This window comes from Leopardus geoffroyi, chromosome B4 (genome assembly GCF_018350155.1).
Source record: "Leopardus geoffroyi isolate Oge1 chromosome B4, O.geoffroyi_Oge1_pat1.0, whole genome shotgun sequence".
Lineage (NCBI taxonomy): Eukaryota > Metazoa > Chordata > Mammalia > Carnivora > Felidae > Leopardus > Leopardus geoffroyi.
The window spans coordinates 131,199,941-131,216,895 of NC_059341.1; the positions used below are offsets into that span (position 1 = coordinate 131,199,941).

Sequence of the window (16,955 nt, forward strand, 5' to 3'; positions counted from 1 at the left end):
TATGAGGCCTTATGACAGCAGAGTTAGTTGTTCAGCTAAGATCTGTGTAGCGCCGACCATATGCCATGCTCGGTGTAACCTGCTGGGACACAGAGGAAAAACATATACTTTCTGTCCCCACGGAACTTGTAGTGTGCGGGGGAGACGGATGCCAGACGCTGTGGTGTAGCAGGGTCTGTGCAGCGACAAAGCAGAGCGTGTCTCGGGGCACACAGGAGGGGCACATGTGACTGTGAGTGTGTGAGTGAGAGTGAGCATGTGTGTGTCGGAGGGTGATGAGGAAGTCGGGGGGGGGCGGTGAGAAGAGATTTCTAGGACAGGGATCAGCAAGAGCAAAGGCAGGGACACAAGAGGGGACAGACTGTCTCGGGGGGTCGGGGAAGGTCCCCTGGACCAGAGTTGGGGGTGCAAGGGAGCCCGGAGGCAGAGGTGTGCGGGAGCAGGCTTGCACTAGCTTCCGGCGGCTGCTCGTTAGAGTCTCATGGTCACTCACGCGGGCAGCCACGGTGGGAGGATTTGCACCCCAAGAATTGGCACGTACGATAGATCGAGGTCCCCTTTCCCTGCCCGGAGAGCCAGTTGCTAGACATTTACCAGCACACCTGCTGGATGAAGGGCAACCCGTGTGAGGGGTTGGCCGGGGTGGACACGTGACGTCAGAGCGGGACCGGAGACTTACAAGAAGATGGGTCCCATGTAGAGGGCTGGCTGGGTGGGGGTGAGGGCAGAAGAGGGGACAGGGGCCACGTCCCCAGGGGGGCTGGGGGTCCAGGCTGAACTGAGGGGGGAGCATCTCACTCCCCACTCCCCAGAATGGCATTGACTTTGAGCTCTTAGAGCAGGAGGATGTGGGAGAGACTCTCCCACTGTGAACTAGAAAAGATTATTCTGCCAAGGCCCCCAACAATCACGAAATCTCTACCGGACCCCCACCCCAAAGGGCAGCAGTGCCCCACCGACCCCAGAGCCGCATGACTGCCCGCCCAGCTGAGACAGAAAGGCCAAGGGCTGTGCCTGAGGCTCTGCCTCAGCTCTGCCTCCAGGAATTTACTCTCAGACTGGAAATTTCAGCTTGCAGGTATTAAGTAGTTTAAAGGAGGTTTCATCAGCTTTGTAAAAAGCACATTAATATCTCACAACACCAACTGCTGTCTCATTTCTTTGAGATACAATAAGCTCTTCATAAACCTGGTCATTAGGGGCTGAACAGACGCCGTTTTATTTCCCACATATTCATGAGAAGCTGAAGGAGAGCGGGGCGGGTGCTCGGAGGGAGGGGGGGGAGGCACCGGCAGGAGGCTGGCTAAGTAATTTTTTAAGTGAAGCAAATGAAGGGTTTGGTGGGAGCTGCTTTCTCTGTGTTTTCAACCTTTTCTGCTCCTGGCTTTTCGCTTTGCTGGCTGGGCCCTCCCTGCCGGCGGGGATTCAGGAGACCTTGGGGTGGGTGGGCAGTGCCGGGCTCCTCCCTGGCTGGGACCCCCAGCCGCCAGCACGGTGCCAGCGGCAGCCGGTGCTGGAGGGTTTGACGCAGCCTGTGTGGCTGTCTGTGAGCTCGCTCATTTGTTCATGCACTCATTGGATTATTTCAGGCACCCACTATGGGCTAGGTCCCGTTCAGGTTCCCCTGGGGCGGGATGAGAAGGGGGTAAGGTGTCTGGCCCACCGACCCCCAGCTCACCTCCCAGAGGTCCTGAGCACAGATGTAGTTTTTCCTCTTCAAATGATGCCTCTTTCAGGAAGCCTTTCTTGATTGCCCTCAACTGGAAAGACTCTTTCTCTTCCCTGTCGGTCTCTGCCTGCTTCTCAGATTTTAATGGGCATGGGAATCGCCCCGGGGTTCATGTTAAGCCAGATTCTGACTCAGTGGTTCTGAGGTGGGGCCTGAGACTCCATTTCTCACAAGCTCCCAAGTGGACCACAGTTGGGATTGGGTAGCAAGGCTTTCAAGCACCTTGTGTCTGCTTTGACCATGACCTCTGTTAGGGTACTGTTGGGAACAAGTAGCTTCAAGTCTGTAAGCTCCTAAGGGCGGAATTTCCTCTAGAGAATTGCCTGAAGATACCATATTTCCCTTGACTCTAAGATGCTCTCACACGCACATTTCAGTGTTGCTGAAATTAGAATGTGTCTTATAATTGATGGATTCGTTTACTGCACTGTGTTTCTTTCCTCCTGAAGAATCATCATTACACTGATGGTGTGGCTTCTAATTGATGAGAATGGCTACATGACAAATGTTTATTGAACAAATGGACAATAAATGAATGAGTCTGTGTGTGCGTATGCGTGCCCACCCAGGTCTGCGGGCAGGCAGTGTGTTACACATTTCCATCCTCCTAAATGGATGAACACTTGTCTCAAACCATTAGAGCCCCTGGGGCATCGCCACCACCTTTTGCACCTGTCTTATTAAAAACCTATTTGACAATATGAAAATATGTGTATCCCCCCCACAACCCAGCAGTTTCTCTTAGAAATTTGCCTCGGAGAAATTCTTGCATGTAGGCATGAGGAAATGTGCGTGCGAATGTTCCTCCCAGCCCCGCTTGTAAGGGCAAAACACTGGGAGGAGCCCACAGTTCTGTTGTCGGAAGAATGCTAACTCCTTGGAGTATGTTGATAAAACGGGATACTACACAGCAGTGAAAACGAATGGATTACAGCTACCCGTGTCAACAGCGGTGAATCCCACACCCATAATACTGAACAGAAAATCAAGCTGCAGGAATATATATATATATTTATATATTTATATATAACATATATATACACACATATGACATATGTATAACATCTAGATGTTATATATAAATATATAAGTATATATATTTATGGTATGATTCTATTTTCACAAAGCTAAAAACTTGTACAACTAGGCTGACGATCGTTTACAAGCGGTGAACCGGTAAAGCCAGGCAAGGCAACCCCGACCACGGAATTCAAGAGGGTGTGGACCGGAGGTGGGGGAGTCGGGGGGGGGGGGGTGGTGGCAGCAGGGAGGGCCCAGGACCGGCTTCGACGCACTGGGTTCTAGTTCCTAGTCTGGTGCTGAGTGCACAGGAGCTCTTTTTACAGTTCCTCTCTACACCTCGCGGTGGCGCAGCCCGGGTTCCCTAGCCCAGCGTTTGCCTTGCCTTGCCATATTTTGCCCGCGCGGACGTTTCCCCGCGGATTTGCGCCCGGCTGTCCCAGCCACGGGTGGCCACGTGACCGAGTGCTGGCCAATGGGATGGCAGCGGCAGTGGGGGTGGGAGTCACTTCTGAGAAAGAACCCTCAGCGGGTGGGACGCGCAGTCTGTGGGCCGCTGGCTTGGGCAGCTCCGGTGCGGTCTTGAACCACGGAGCCACCCTGCGGATGGAGAGCGGCATGATGGTAGAATAGACTCAAGGCATGGGGGCAATGCCGCCACGGAACTGCAGCAGCCCTGGGCCTCTTACCTCCAAGGTTGTGTGATGAGGAGGGAGTAAACCATCCTTTACATTGGAGTTCAAAGGGTGCCTGGGTGGCCCAGTCGTTAAGCATCCAACTCTTGGTTTCGGCTCAGATCATGATCTCACGGGTTGTGAATTCGAGCCCCACATCGGGCTCGGTGCTGACCGTGCAGAGCCTGCTTAGGATTCTCTCTCTTCTCTCTCTGCCCCTCCCCTGCGTTCTCTCTCTCTTTCAAAAATAAATTTAAAAACCTAAAAAAAAAAAAAGCCTCGGGAGCCAAGACTATTCCTAATGAACATAATCATACATGTTAAAATAGTCTTTTGTGTGGATTTAATGCTAACCACAGTCGAACTCTCAGTGCTTACATATAGCAAGTGCTCACTAAATATCACTAAGAGTTACTGAAGGAATGAATGAATGAAGGGGCGTCTCAGTATTTCTCACAACGTCTTTGTTCAGGATGCCAGCTGTGGCGGGGGATGAGGGGAGTCAGGACATTGTGGGGAAGTCGGCCTTGGACAAAGGGAGCCGGGAAGGAGGGGAAAGAATGGGGGTTCGATCTCAGGCAGGAAGAATGTGATAGATCCAGGCGAAGACCAGCGGGCCGAGGTGCTTACGGACTGGGCAGGGGTGGGGAAGCTGGAGATGGTGGTCAGGACCCTACACTGGACGGAAATGGGCTTGACTGCTGAGGAGGTGGAAGGATCTGGGTCCTGAACGTCAAGCGCCCTCACTGCAACTTTGTCCTCCGTCCCCCGCCATTGTTGACACTGGAGGCGGCCCTGGAGACAGGAAAAGCTCAGACACACTTCATGCCACGTTGTGATGGAAAGCCTGCTCCCGATGAGGTTAAGGACCCTCTGCTCAGGTAACGAGCCAACCTAAAAAGCACTCTGTGACATCAACCTGTAGGCCTGGGTGTTGTCACAGGCCGTGAAGGAATCTTCCTGAACTACGGATCCATGAGTGCAGCTCCTACTATTAGGGAGGCCGTGAAGGTCAGTGGTTAGCCTAAGTCTGGAGGCAAGCTGGGTTTGTATCACCGTTACACCACGGAAGCCCTCTGAACCTCAGTCTCTTCATCTGTAAAATGGGGAGGCAGTGGGACCTGTCTCATAGAGCTGTGAGAATTTCCCAGAGCGCTGTATCGAGAGGCCTTGTTCAGTGCCTGCTACCTAGTAGGTGCTGTTGTCTTTGCTGGGGCCCATTGGGGGTGGGGGTGGGGGACATGGATGGAGCACACACAGCTCCTGCACTTGAGAAGCTCACAGACTCATTGAAGAGAATGGGGATTACTCTGCTGTGTCAAGAGAGCTCCCTGGGGGAGGCATGCCCAGGGAGCATAGGGAGCGGATACGCATAGATCCTACAAAACAGGATTGTTCAAATGACTCTGTCAACCCCGGGACCCCAGGGGCAGGTGGGTGATGAATAAATACCGTCATGTGTCAGCAGCTCTGCCTCATCTTGAGAGGCCTTACGGTGTAGTGGAAAGGTGGCCTTGCCACTGAGAGCACTCGCATTTGGTCCCTCTTTCTGTCATCCGTTAGCCATGTGATCTTGGGCAAGTTGTATGCTTTTTGACGCATTCAGTATTTCCGCTAGTCCTCAACTTTTACTGAGAGCCTACGAGGTGTGGTGGTTTGAACTGGGCACCGCAATAGAGGGGACATTGATACAGCAGGATTCTCTGTCCCCAACAACTGAGTCCAAGAGGCACCGGGACAAATAATTAACTTGTATGACTCAGGGGTGGTGATCACTGGCCTCTGGGAGAAGCCGCCATGAGCCAGGTGCCAGGCTTAGCACTTTATATTTAATCCTCAAAAAACCCCTTTTGTTATGTTCTCCACTTAAAAAAAATTTTTTTTTTTATGTTTTATTTATTTTTGAGACAGGGAGAGAAAGAGCGTGAACAGGGGAGGGTCAGAGAGAGGGAGACGCAGAATCTGAAACAGGCTCCAGGCTCTGAGCTGTCAGCACAGAGCCCGATGTGGGGCTCGAACCCACGGACCGTGAGATCATGACCTGAGCCGAAGTCGGCCGCCTAACCGACTGAGCCACCCAGGCGCCCCATGTTCTCCACTTTTTACAGGCATGGGAACGGAGGCACAGAGGTAAAGGAATGCATCTAAGGATTTACTGCCAGTGTGATCAAAAGAGCTGAGATTTGACTCTAGGCAGTGGATTTCTAGGTGACCCCTGTGTGATATCGTCACAGCAGAGCATGGAACCCTGGAGGGTGCACAGAAGCGTGCATAGCTCAGTCTGGGTGCTGGTGGGTTGTCAGGAAGGCTTCCTGGAAGAAGCCTCATCTCAGAGGAGCCCTGAAGGGTAAGTAGAAGGTGGCAGATGAAAGAGGGGAGGGAAGAAAGGTGCTAGGGAGAGGAGCAAGGGTTAACCAGGGACAAAGGACAGGATCCTGAGGCCAAGAGCCTTTGTCTGTCTGAAGGACAGATGGTTGTGCTGGATATAATCGTGTGTGTGTGTGTGTGTGTGTGTGTGTGTGTGTGCGCGTATAACCAGTTGGGAGAGATAGCGGCTGCAGTCAGATTATTCAAGGCCTAATAAGACATTTAAGGTATGAATTTAGGAGCAGTGGGGAGCCAATGAAGGGTTTTAAGCAAGGGGGACACGTGACCAGACTTGTATGTTAGGATGTTGGTACTGGTGGCCAAGTGGGGAATGTGAGGGAAGGGTGAGACTGGAGGCCACCAGCCCCATCGCTGTGGCAGGCGTCCAGGGGAGAGATGGTGGCGGCCCGGGCGGGGTGGGAGCAGTGGGGATGGAGAGAAGGGATGGTCGTGAAGTCAGCGGAGTCTGTTGATCTGCCAGGTGGGAACAGGGGGCAGTCCTGCTTCCCTGATGGTAGAAGTGAATAGATGAAACGAGAACTAATAAACCCACCCGGTAAATTGCAAACCCCGTGCAGAGGTGCAGGCTGGTGAGCACGGGCATCCTGTAGTGAACGAGACTGGGCATGACGCACGTGGCTCCGTCCCACTCCCCCCACTCCCCAAGCTTCTATCTCCTTCTGTGAAAAATGGGGTAAGGTTGTTGTAAACCCCAACAAGACGTCAAAAGGTGCTGGACACCGTGCCTGCCGCATAATAAATGCGAGGGAAATAAAAATTCCCGCAGAGATAGCGTCCCTTCCCCTACCTCGTGCACAAAGATCATGGGGCCCGGCCCCGTGGACATTGCCATCTGAGGGATGCTCCTTCCCTTTTTTTATCTTTGAGAGAGAGAGACAGAGTGTGAGCAGGCGGGTGGGAGGTGGGGGGAGCAGTGAAAGGGAGACACAGAATCCGAAGCAGGCTCCAGGCTCTGAGCTGTCAGCACAGAGCCCAACACGGGACTTGAACTCATGGACCGTGAGATCATGACCTGAGCCAAAGTCAGGCATTTAACCGACTGAGCCCCCCAGGTGCCCCGGGACGCTCCTTCCTGATAGCATCTCACGAAGATCTCCGGTATGTTGTTCAGATCCCTCCTTGGAGAGAAAATGCCAGCGGCCTTTTCTGCTTTGCATAATCCACCTTCATTTTCTGACAACTGCTTTCTCCGAACCCCCTATGGTTCATTTTCCCTGCTTTGGCACATTCGATTTCATGGCAGAGATCCAGGCCAAAGTGGTCAAATGCCATCTAAACCACTGACCCAAGAGGACAGAAACGTTTCACGTGATGAGGATCCACAGGACCGGGGATGCCGCTCATGCGAGCACACTCTTGTTTTCAAGCCAAACACACTCCCCAACTTGGAAACCTTCAAGACCCCCAGCGCCTGTCACAAAAAGGGCAGACATCTGGACAACCAGACATCCCAGCTATGTTCAGTGGGACCCAAAGCTTTTCACTTTCTCTGCCCTGACTCTCCTCTCCCTGCTGTGCCTTTGCATCTTGCCCTTGCCCCGGTGCCCACCTTTGCTTACAACTCCCCTCCCCGATGAATCAAACTCTTTCCTCCCCTTCACCTAAAACAGTGTCTGGTTTACTCCAGAGGGACAGCTGGGAGCCATGGGTGGGGATGTTCTGGCAGGGCCAGGAGTAGATGAGGTGCCTAGGGTCCAAATCAAAGAGGCACTCACTCTCAGGGTCGTGCAGGCGCAATGAGCATCTTCTTCAGTTTTGCACCTCAACCTTGCCTGGTCCCGTGTAGGGCAGGAGATGTCAGGTGGGTACCCGAGCCAGTGTGGTAGTTCTCAGCATTGCCTCCTAAGGTAGTGAGCTACCTGTCACTGGAGGCATTCAAGCTGAAAGTGGTCGGCTGCGTCTTAGGGATGCTGAAGAGAGCATTTCTTTAATGGCTGGAGGTGGACTAGATGATTCTGCCTTCCACCCCTGGAAGCTAGGATCTAAGGAGCCTTTCCTGATGGTGCATCTCAGAACTGCGTCTCTTTCCTTCCAGCTCTGTTTTTACCTCCAAGACCACTCATCCGGCCGTCCACCGCAGGTTACCTCGTGACAGCTCTCGTGCAGCTGGCCTGTCTTGTTATTTCGGATTTCACCAGTTTCTGTGTCATTGCCCTAACGGCGTTCCACATGCATCAAGGACAGGGATCGAACTGCACACTTTCTGTTCTCTCGGTGGGTGTGGGAGACTCTCTAATATTCACTAGAAATCCTGCTCCAGCATTTTCCATATCATGCGATTCAACGATCGTGTCAACTGGTTGAGTGGGTTCTATTCACGAGCCCGTTCTACTAGAGGCTCGCAAGGCTTGCTAAATTGTAACTATTGGGTAAATGTTACCTAGTTTCCTAGAAACTCAGGACCGAGGTCAGAATGCCTGGGTGTGTATGTAGCCTTGGGCAAGTTGCTTAACCACTTTGGGCCTCAGTTTCCTTTCTGTAAAATGGGGTAAGGAACGTTACCTATTCCAGAGTTCCTTGTGTGGGCTCCATAAGTTTAATGCACATGTAAGCCTCTTAGAACAGTGTGTGTTGTGAGCTGTCAGTACACATGATCTATAATTATTGTTGTCACAGGACTGGTGGGTCTTGTCATGCCTAGAGAAAGGAACGATCGCAACTCGAGCCTTAGTATTCCTGGGTGTTTAAAAAGACTTGGACTGGTCACCCAGGTGGGAGTTTCTCATTGCTCAGAAGTGTCTACTCCCCAGAAGAGAGTTCTGCCCAGGAGACACTTGTAGACGAGGGAAAGGTGAGTCTCCCAGGAGTCTGGCTGGCAGGGATCAGTCTGCTAGAATTCGATCACCTTTGGGGAGCGTCCAAAGAGAGTTCTCCAAACGACAAAGCGGAGGACAACACTTGGTCTTTAACTATTGAGTCACTGATCAATGAAAACACCTTGCCAGCCTTCTCTGTGCTAGGCACTCTGCTAGGGAAGCAGGGAAGGATGAAAACACTAGAATCTGTTCTGAAGCCTTCAGAGTCTGGGAGCGGGGTGGAGGGAGGCCAGGGGTGGGACCCCGTGAGCTCTGCCCCCCAGAGCCAGCCTGTGCTCAGAGAGGAGCAGCCGAGACAGCCGGGCCGCCTTCCGTCTCTCCGCCACAATCCCCAGGAGGAAAGGGGTTCTGGAAGGCTGAGGAAATGACTGAGAGAAGTTGCAGCTGATCCAGACAGCTCAGAGAGGCTGGAGATCAGGAGGGAGGCGGGTGTGTTGAGGAACCGGAGGCAAGCTCGGGGCAGGGGGACCGCCAAGGACCCCGCGCAGGTGGAGGAAGAGAGGGCTCTGGAAAGACCTGGCTGTCACTCGCGGGCTGCTAAGAACAGGACTTTGGTTGCTGTGGGAAAGGCAAACGCTATTTTCCTTTCTGTCACTTAAGACAATGGGGTGTTGTGACACTCCGGAATCTGAAGATAAATGTTTAATAAAAGGATTCAATATGAGATGATGTCAGAACTTAATTAGATCCACACCGCACAGAGGGCTTTCGGTTAGGAGCTCCTTCGGGGTCTGGCGTGTGTGTGTGTGTGTGTGTGTGTGTGTGTGTGTGTGTGTGTCTGGGGCCACCGAGGGGCCGCGTGGGCTGGGTGGGATAGCATCTCCCAGCCTCCAGGCCTGCAGTCTGCAGATTCTGGTTCAGAGGCACTGCTTTTGGCATCTCTGGAAGAGGTGCTGCAGAGTCCCGGCCATTCGGGACCCGGGAATCTGCATTTGCAGGATTGGGGCTGCAGCATGCGACTGTAGAAAGGTGCAGATGAACTTGACCTACGTCAGGTTTAAGGCCATGACTCCAGGTCAAAGGAGGGAGGACTCCTCAGAGGAGGCCAAACTTGCACAGGGGAACTGTCTGTGAGCCTGCTTGGCCAGTGAAGGTCAAGGCTGCTGGAAATTGGTAAACAATCATGGTTTTGGTCCCAGCCTGGGCTGACATTCCTCAGGTATGTCCTGACATAGCCACGCTGGCTGTCAAATACTGGTCGGTAAAATGACTTCAGTCCAAGCCCTCCCGAATTCCCCTTCTCCCTCTGCCCTGGCCATGCTGGCCCCTCCTCTAGGACCTCCTGGACACCGCCCTCCCTGCCCCCCGCCACCCCAACAAATAAGGGGTTGGAGCCTGACACGGGGTTGCGTCCAGGAGGCCGTCTCATCATAGCCACTCTCCATTCTGCCTTGTCAGGCCGCCAGGCCTCCGTAGATGCAAAATATGCTATCACCTCAATTCCAACCTGTAAAAATGACAGCAGTCTGGGCGTCAGGACGTGATAGACCTAGGAGCGTGAGCTTTGGAGTCAGACCCCCGCCCCTGAATTCAAGAGCCTCAGCGCTGCCTGCCATGAACTGTGTGAAAGTTGGAGCCTCCTCTGTGAATGCGGTTTCTAACATGTGCGCAACATGTCATGAAGATCAAAGAACGTCAATAATGTGGGTGGTTCCAGGGTATAACGGTTGGCACTTCAGATTCAGACTCTAGCAACCCAAGTTCAAGTATCAGCGGGATGTTTCCAAAGGGTGTAGAATGTGGAGTTGAAGAGTATAATATCTGGAGCAGACTGTCTAGGCTCAGATCCCTGCTCTGACACTGCTAACCTTGGCCTTGGGTGAGAAATGCCACGTCTGTCTGTCTCAGTGGCCTTATCTGGTGAAGGAGATAATAAATATCTCCCGGGTGGTTGGAAGGATAAATACGCTGATGGACTTAGGAGACTATCTAGTGCAGAGTAGGAATCCAATAAATGTTAGCCGCTCGTTCATTATTATGGAGTGTGCCTGGCACACAGTAGGTGCTTAATAAATGGTAGTGGTGGTGTTCCTTCCCTCATCCTGCCACGCTGGCTGGCCAGCACCTGCCTGGTTATTTGGCTGGCTGTATCCTCTACCAAGAACGTGCACATCCAAAGAACGCCTTCCTCATGTCTCCTCAATCTTCGTCTCCCCAAATGTGCCAGCCCTTCTGGCTACACCACCGCCTACTAGGTGCCCAGTACGTTTTCTTTATTTTTATTTAAAAAAAAAAAAATTATCTTGAGAGAGTGAGAGAGAGTGCAGTGCACACACAAGTGCATGGAGAGCAGGGGAGGAGCAGAGAGAAAGAGAAAGGGAGAGAATCCCAAGCAGGCTCCGGGCTGTCAGCACGGAGCCCGATGCGTGAGATCATGACCTGAGCTGAAGTTAAGAGTCGGATGCATAACCGACTGAGCCACCCAGGCGTCCCTACCCAATACGTTTTAAATCAGTGAATGAATGAGGGGGACCCAGACCAAGGACGCCTTTCATCCCAAGCTTGGGAGAGGATGCTTTTTGCCAGGGGGTTACCAGCTGTAGACATTTCATCAGTTAGACATGCCCTTTTCCATCAATGCTGCCATTTCCAAACGCCAGCCCAAGAGATGTTAGTAGGTAATGGGGTTCCATTGCCAAAGAGGTTTGGGAAATGCCGGATCAAATGAAGTTAAACAGGTTTCTTCACCACTGGGCTGTTCAGAGGGTTTGCTCTGCGAATTGCATCATCGGACCCTGATGTGAGACTGTGGTGCACGACCTTCTAAACATTCGGTCGCTACAGACAGCACATGTACATGGATGTGCGTGTGTATTTCATCTCACGGGGCCGGGTTCCTCAGACCGTCTTTGGGAAACATTGCACTAAACGGATCTGGGATTTTTCTACCCGTCCTTTCACGGAGAGCAGAGGGTAATGAAAAAGTAGGGTGCAGAGGTTTCCAGTACCTTTCTCTCCCCTTGTGCACTAGCCTGGGAGGATTTTTTACACATGTCTGTGTGCCTCTGCCGTGCCCTGTGGGCATCATGTGACCCAGCCCAGCACTCGGGCCTCCTGATGTGCCCTTTCCCCTTGGCACCTGGGACAGCTCTGTTGCTCTTTTCTTTCTTCTCATTTTCAGATTCCTTTGCAAACTCCTCTTCTTCTGCTTGTCTTGTAAATTTGGCATCTTTGGGGCTCTCCCCTTGGCCTCTTCATGTTTCATTCTGTAGGAATTCCTTGCAGAACCTCACCTGTGGCTGTAGTTTTCATCCTTGCAGGGGAGGACCCGAGAATCTTAACTCTATCCCAGATCTGTCTCTTACCCCCGACTTCATGGTGCACTGGGTCCCCTAAATATCCCACAGATACGTGGACTTCAGGCTGAACTTAGCTGTTTTCCCCACAGACCCTTTTCCCAGCTGCTCTCCCTTCACACGCCAGGCCTTCATCCAACTGGTTTCCTAAGCTGCAAATCTGGGAGTCGTCCTTGATTTTGACCTCTCCATTCCCAGTCTGGTCTAATTGCCAATTCTTTAACAAATCTGGAATCACCCACGTCTTAGTCTGGCCCACTGCTAACTTCCCCTGCATTATCAGAACACCTCCAAGCCCCAGCCGACTTCTCTGACTCCCTCTTACCCAGTTCCAAACTATTCCCCACTCTGTAGCCACTGTGATTTGCAAAAGGCAAAAATCTGGGCTTCCTCTTCTCTGCTCCAGGACCCTCAGTGCCTCCCCATTCCTCCAGGATGGGATCGGGGCTCTGTGGCAAGGCCTGCTGCGGGATCCACTGGATTTGCTGCCCCTTAGCTCATGGCTCTTCAGACTCTACTCATCAGCCATCCTGAGCTGCCCGGACTGCCACCCCCACCATGCTCACTCCTATCTCGGACTTTCTTTCTTTTCCTTTCCTCTTCTTTTTTTAAATGCTTATTTATTTTTGAGGGGGGGTGGGAGGGGCAGAGAGAGAGGGAGACACAGAATCCCAAGCAGACTCCGAGTTGTCAGCGCAGAGCCCGACACAGGGCTCGAACCCGTGAACCGCTAGATCATGACCCAAGCCAGAGTTGGATGCTTAACCGACTGAGCCACCCAGGGGCCCCCTATCTTGGACTGTCTAACTCACCTTCTGCCTGGCCTTCCTTTGCCACTTCCCTACCACTCCCTCCTCTCTACCTCTCTGGATGCCTCCCATTCATGCTTCAGCTCTAGGCTGACACATAATTTCCTCTAGGAAGGCTTCCTTGAAGTCTGCTCTTTCTCCCAGGCCCCTCTTCCCTTCTGTCCAGCCCAGCCCAGCACTCCACCCTGGCCCACACCACCCTGAGACGGCGCATTGGCCTGTGTCCTTGCCCACCCCCTCCAGGGCAGTGCAGGCTGCTGCGTTTATCGTCATGTCCATAGGCAAAAGATAGCCTGTCTGCCTTCTGTGTCTCCAGATGTGCGTATGCACCCCCACCCCCTTGCCAGAAAGCAAGGGGTGGAGAGCTACAGGTAGGGTGACCTCAGGTGCCCAGGCGTTTTTGCCGGGCTAGAGGAGCTTGTGAAAGCTTGCAGAGGACAGTGATTCCAACTATGGACTCAGTGAGGTTTGGGGATTTTCTGTGGTTGGCAGTGGTTCTGTTTGCCCATCACTGGCTGTGAAGGAGCCTGGGGGCAGAACCGGTTCCCCCTTCTCCAGCTTCTCTCACCTCTCGGGCAGGGCCAGACTCGTGGCAAGGGCCTTTGTCCCCAGGCAAGGTGACTCAGTTTACTTCCAGTCTTCCTCACTAGAGGATGCCTGGCTTCAGAGCAGGACTCTGCATGTTTTATTCATGATGTATCCCTGCCACCCAGCAAGGGCCTTGGCTTACAGCAGGTGCTCAGCGAATGTCTGGGGAATGAATGAAGAGAACGCATGTGCTCACAGCCATATGCCCACTACAGCACGTAAGTCCCGCCTGACTGTTCAGGAGGGGAAGTGCGTGCACAGGGTTGGCAGTGACTGGCTGGAGTCTCACACACAGAGAAGGCCGGTGAGCAAACGGCGTGAATTCCTGCCCGCTGTATACATTTTGTGTATCTCATGGGTACCCTGCCCACAGGACCCCAGCTGGTTTAGTCTGGATTGCCTGCTGCCCTCCGCTGCCTCTCTGCCCCATTCACTTGACTCCAGCCAGCCCGGCTGCCAGTTGGTCTCTAACCACACCAAGCAGGCTCCCCACTCAGGGCCCTTGCACTTGGGGCTCCCACCTGCAGTGCCCTTGCCCTCCGTCCACATGGCTGCCTCTCTTACGTCACTCAGATCTCTGAACAAAAACTGTGACCATCACCTTCTACTCCCTTAGCTGGATTGGTTTCCCTTCTTATTTAATCACTAGCTGATGTCTGATTGCATTTTTATGGATTACGCGTTTACTCCTTGACTCTCTCGTTGGAATGGAAGATCCACGAGGGCAGAGACTTACTTTGTTCATTTTGTAAGCAGGTGCTCAGTAAATACTTGTGGATTATGGGAATAAGTCTTTCACATGCTCCGATTTAACCTTCTCCTTTCTTTCTTTTTAAGTTTTTTAAAATGTTTATTTATTTTTGAGAGAGATAGAGAGACAGAGTGTGGCAGGGCAGGGCAGAGAGAGAGGGAGACACAGAATCTGAAATAGGCTCCAGGCTCTGAGCTGTCAGCACAGAGCCCAACGCGGGGCTCGAACTCATGAACCGCAAGATCACGACCTGAGGCAAAATCGGGCGCTTAAACAGACTGAGCCACCCGGGCACCCCTAGCCTTCTATGTTCTAAAGAAACAGTGTCATAGTAGAAATCAGTTAAAAAACAACAACCACAACAAAAAGACTTGGGGCACCTGGGTGGCTCAGTCAGTTGAGCGCCCAGCTTCAGCTCAGGTCGTGATCTCGCATGAGTTCAAGCCCTGCATCTGGCTCACTGCTGTCGGCCTGTCAGTGCCGAGCCCGTTTCCAATTCTCTGTCTCCCTCTCTCTGCCCCTCCTCTGCTTACGCTCTCCCCAAAATAAATAAATATTAAAAAAAAAAGGCTCTACTGGCACACTGCGTTTAAAAGTAAGAAGGTGTGTTTATGTTCGTTCTCCTATTCATTCCACACAGCTACCAAGGTGGCTGATAGAATTTTCATTTCCCGTTGCCCCCACCCAGGGCTCCGAAAAATAGTCCTCTGCCCTGGCTCCAAAGCTGCTACCCCTTGAATGGCAATGTCCTTGAATCACTTAAATGCGTGTTACCTTGGTTTCCCCGTCTCTGATAGGGAGATGAGAAAAGTACATGCCTCTCGGATTGCCGGGGAGAAGCTAATTTGGTTAAGTGCTCAGAGAAGAGCCTGGCACATACTAAGAACTCTTTAAATGCAGTTATTATTGTTGGGTCATTCTAATACTGACTTTTTATTGAAATTCCCCCATAGGAGAATTCCATCCTTGAATTTTTGATGTCTTTTTCATGCAGTTGCATTGGAGATTTACATTAAATAGCTGTCTTTTACTGTTGAGTTTTATCCCGGTGAGGCTGCACCATAGAAAGTAGGGCCTTAGGATTCACTAGATATTACTGTCTCCAGTGGTTCATGTCACTCTGTCTTCCCAGTGAGTCCCCGAAGGGGAGGGAGAGGTATCGCTACTAGAAGTCTGGATGAAGCCTTGTGGCCTTCCCTTTCTCCTTTAGATCTGTAATCTATCAGGGATTGATTTTATCTGTATGGTGTGAGGTAGGGGTTGACACATACATTGTCCCCATAGGGATATCCAGTTGACACAGCCCCATTTGCCCTGCTAGTTTGGCTCCCTCCCTGGCTTATCATCTCCCCTCTCATGACCCATTTGAGCCTTCCCTGATCTTCAAGGCACAACTAAAATCCCTCCTCCTTCATGAAGTCTTTCCTGACCAATTGCATTATTCAGTTATTGCACCATGATTTACTTATTTTCTACTCTTCTTTCTACTCTATATATTTATTTTATGCTCCTTTCAGGCATGGTGCCAGGCCTTGGGGATGCTAAGCACTGGGGAGGGAGTGCATGAATTAAGGGCCACCTCTGCACTCAAGACATTCACAGGCTGGTGGGGGATGCAGACATTGGACAGGTTATGGTGGGTCCTGGGAAGGAAAGGTTCTGAGAATCCTGGAGATGTGTTACTAGAACCTAAACCAAGGTGAGCTTTCAGTGAAGTCCTCCCTAAGGAAGCTGCATTGAGGTGGAGATCTGCAGGATGACCAGGAACTAGCTAGGCAGAGGACAGGGAAGTGACGAGCCTGATGTTTCCCCATCGTCTAGTCCTTGAGAACACTGGCATATTTACTACTCTGTCTTTGTGTTTTCATGCCTTATCTGCCCGTCTGGATGGGTGTTTCTGGGGGGCTAGGAGTAGAAACTATTTAAAAAAATGATTACAGAGCCTAGCACAAGGCTGGAAGCAACATAGGTACTCAATGTGAGTTCCTTGATGGTGGGTAGAGTTATTATACCATGTTTTATGTTGAAAATGCTTTAATCTGGCTAGTTGCTCAGAGGAGGGACTTGAGGCAGGGGGAGTGCATGGGCTTTGGAAAGCAGACAGACCTACCCTGAACCTTGGCTTTGTCACTTACCAACTAGTTCATGTGGAGCCTCTTACCCCATCCATTTAAGTCTTGGTTTCCTCATCCAAAAAAAAAAAAAAAAAAAAAAGATGTATAGTGACATCTACCTCATAGACTTATTATGGAGCTAAAAGGAAGAAATCCATGTAAAATCCCAAACCCCGGCACTGAGTAGGTGTTTAATAAAACACCATGGGGTGCCTGGGTGGCTCAGTCTGTTAAGCATCCAACTTCGGCTCAGGTCATGATCTCAACAGTTCGTGTGTTCAAGCCCTGAGTCTGGCTCTGTGCTGACAGCTCAGAGCCTGGAGCCTGCTTCAGATTCTGTGCCTCCCTCTCTCTCTTCCCCTCCCCTGCTCATGCTCTGTCTCTCTCTGTCTGTCAAAAATAAATAAAAACATTAAAAAAAAACCCACCAGTCTCTTTTCCCCTCTTAAATGCAAATGGTGATACGATGGTGCGGTGGGAGGCATAAGGGCTTGGGAATCAGACAGTCCAAGGACTGAGCTGAGCCTTCATCACCTCTCTCAGTCTGTTCGTTCACCTGTCGAATGGGATAATAGCTGCTGCTTTTGAGGATTTCTGAAATTCGTTGAGATAACTTACGTTGAACACCTGCCGCATTCTAGGGTCTGGTAACGCTGTTAGCCATCAATCTGAAATTTAGAAGCCCTATATGTTTCGGCTGCTTGCCACGGGTATAAGCATGAGAGCCTCGCGGGGTCTCTCTGGCCACAGCAGCTGACCAATACACATGC

General features: G+C 51.7%; 1 protein-coding gene and 2 long non-coding RNA genes across 11 annotated transcripts in view; 2 read left to right on the top strand and 1 right to left on the bottom strand.

The window, feature by feature from the left end:
- The window catches only part of LOC123591471, a 107,841-nt gene that overhangs the window by 48,109 nt on the left and 42,777 nt on the right, over positions 1-16,955 (top strand). The gene's annotated exons all lie outside the window — the stretch shown is intronic.
- Positions 1-16,955, bottom strand: part of CACNG2 (calcium voltage-gated channel auxiliary subunit gamma 2) — a 108,127-nt gene that overhangs the window by 19,030 nt on the left and 72,142 nt on the right. The window lies entirely within an intron of this gene.
- LOC123591473 lies at positions 6,806-9,291 on the top strand. The gene is made up of 2 exons (XR_006709356.1): positions 6,806-8,025; positions 8,428-9,291. It is a non-coding gene; the product is annotated as an uncharacterized LOC123591473 (long non-coding RNA).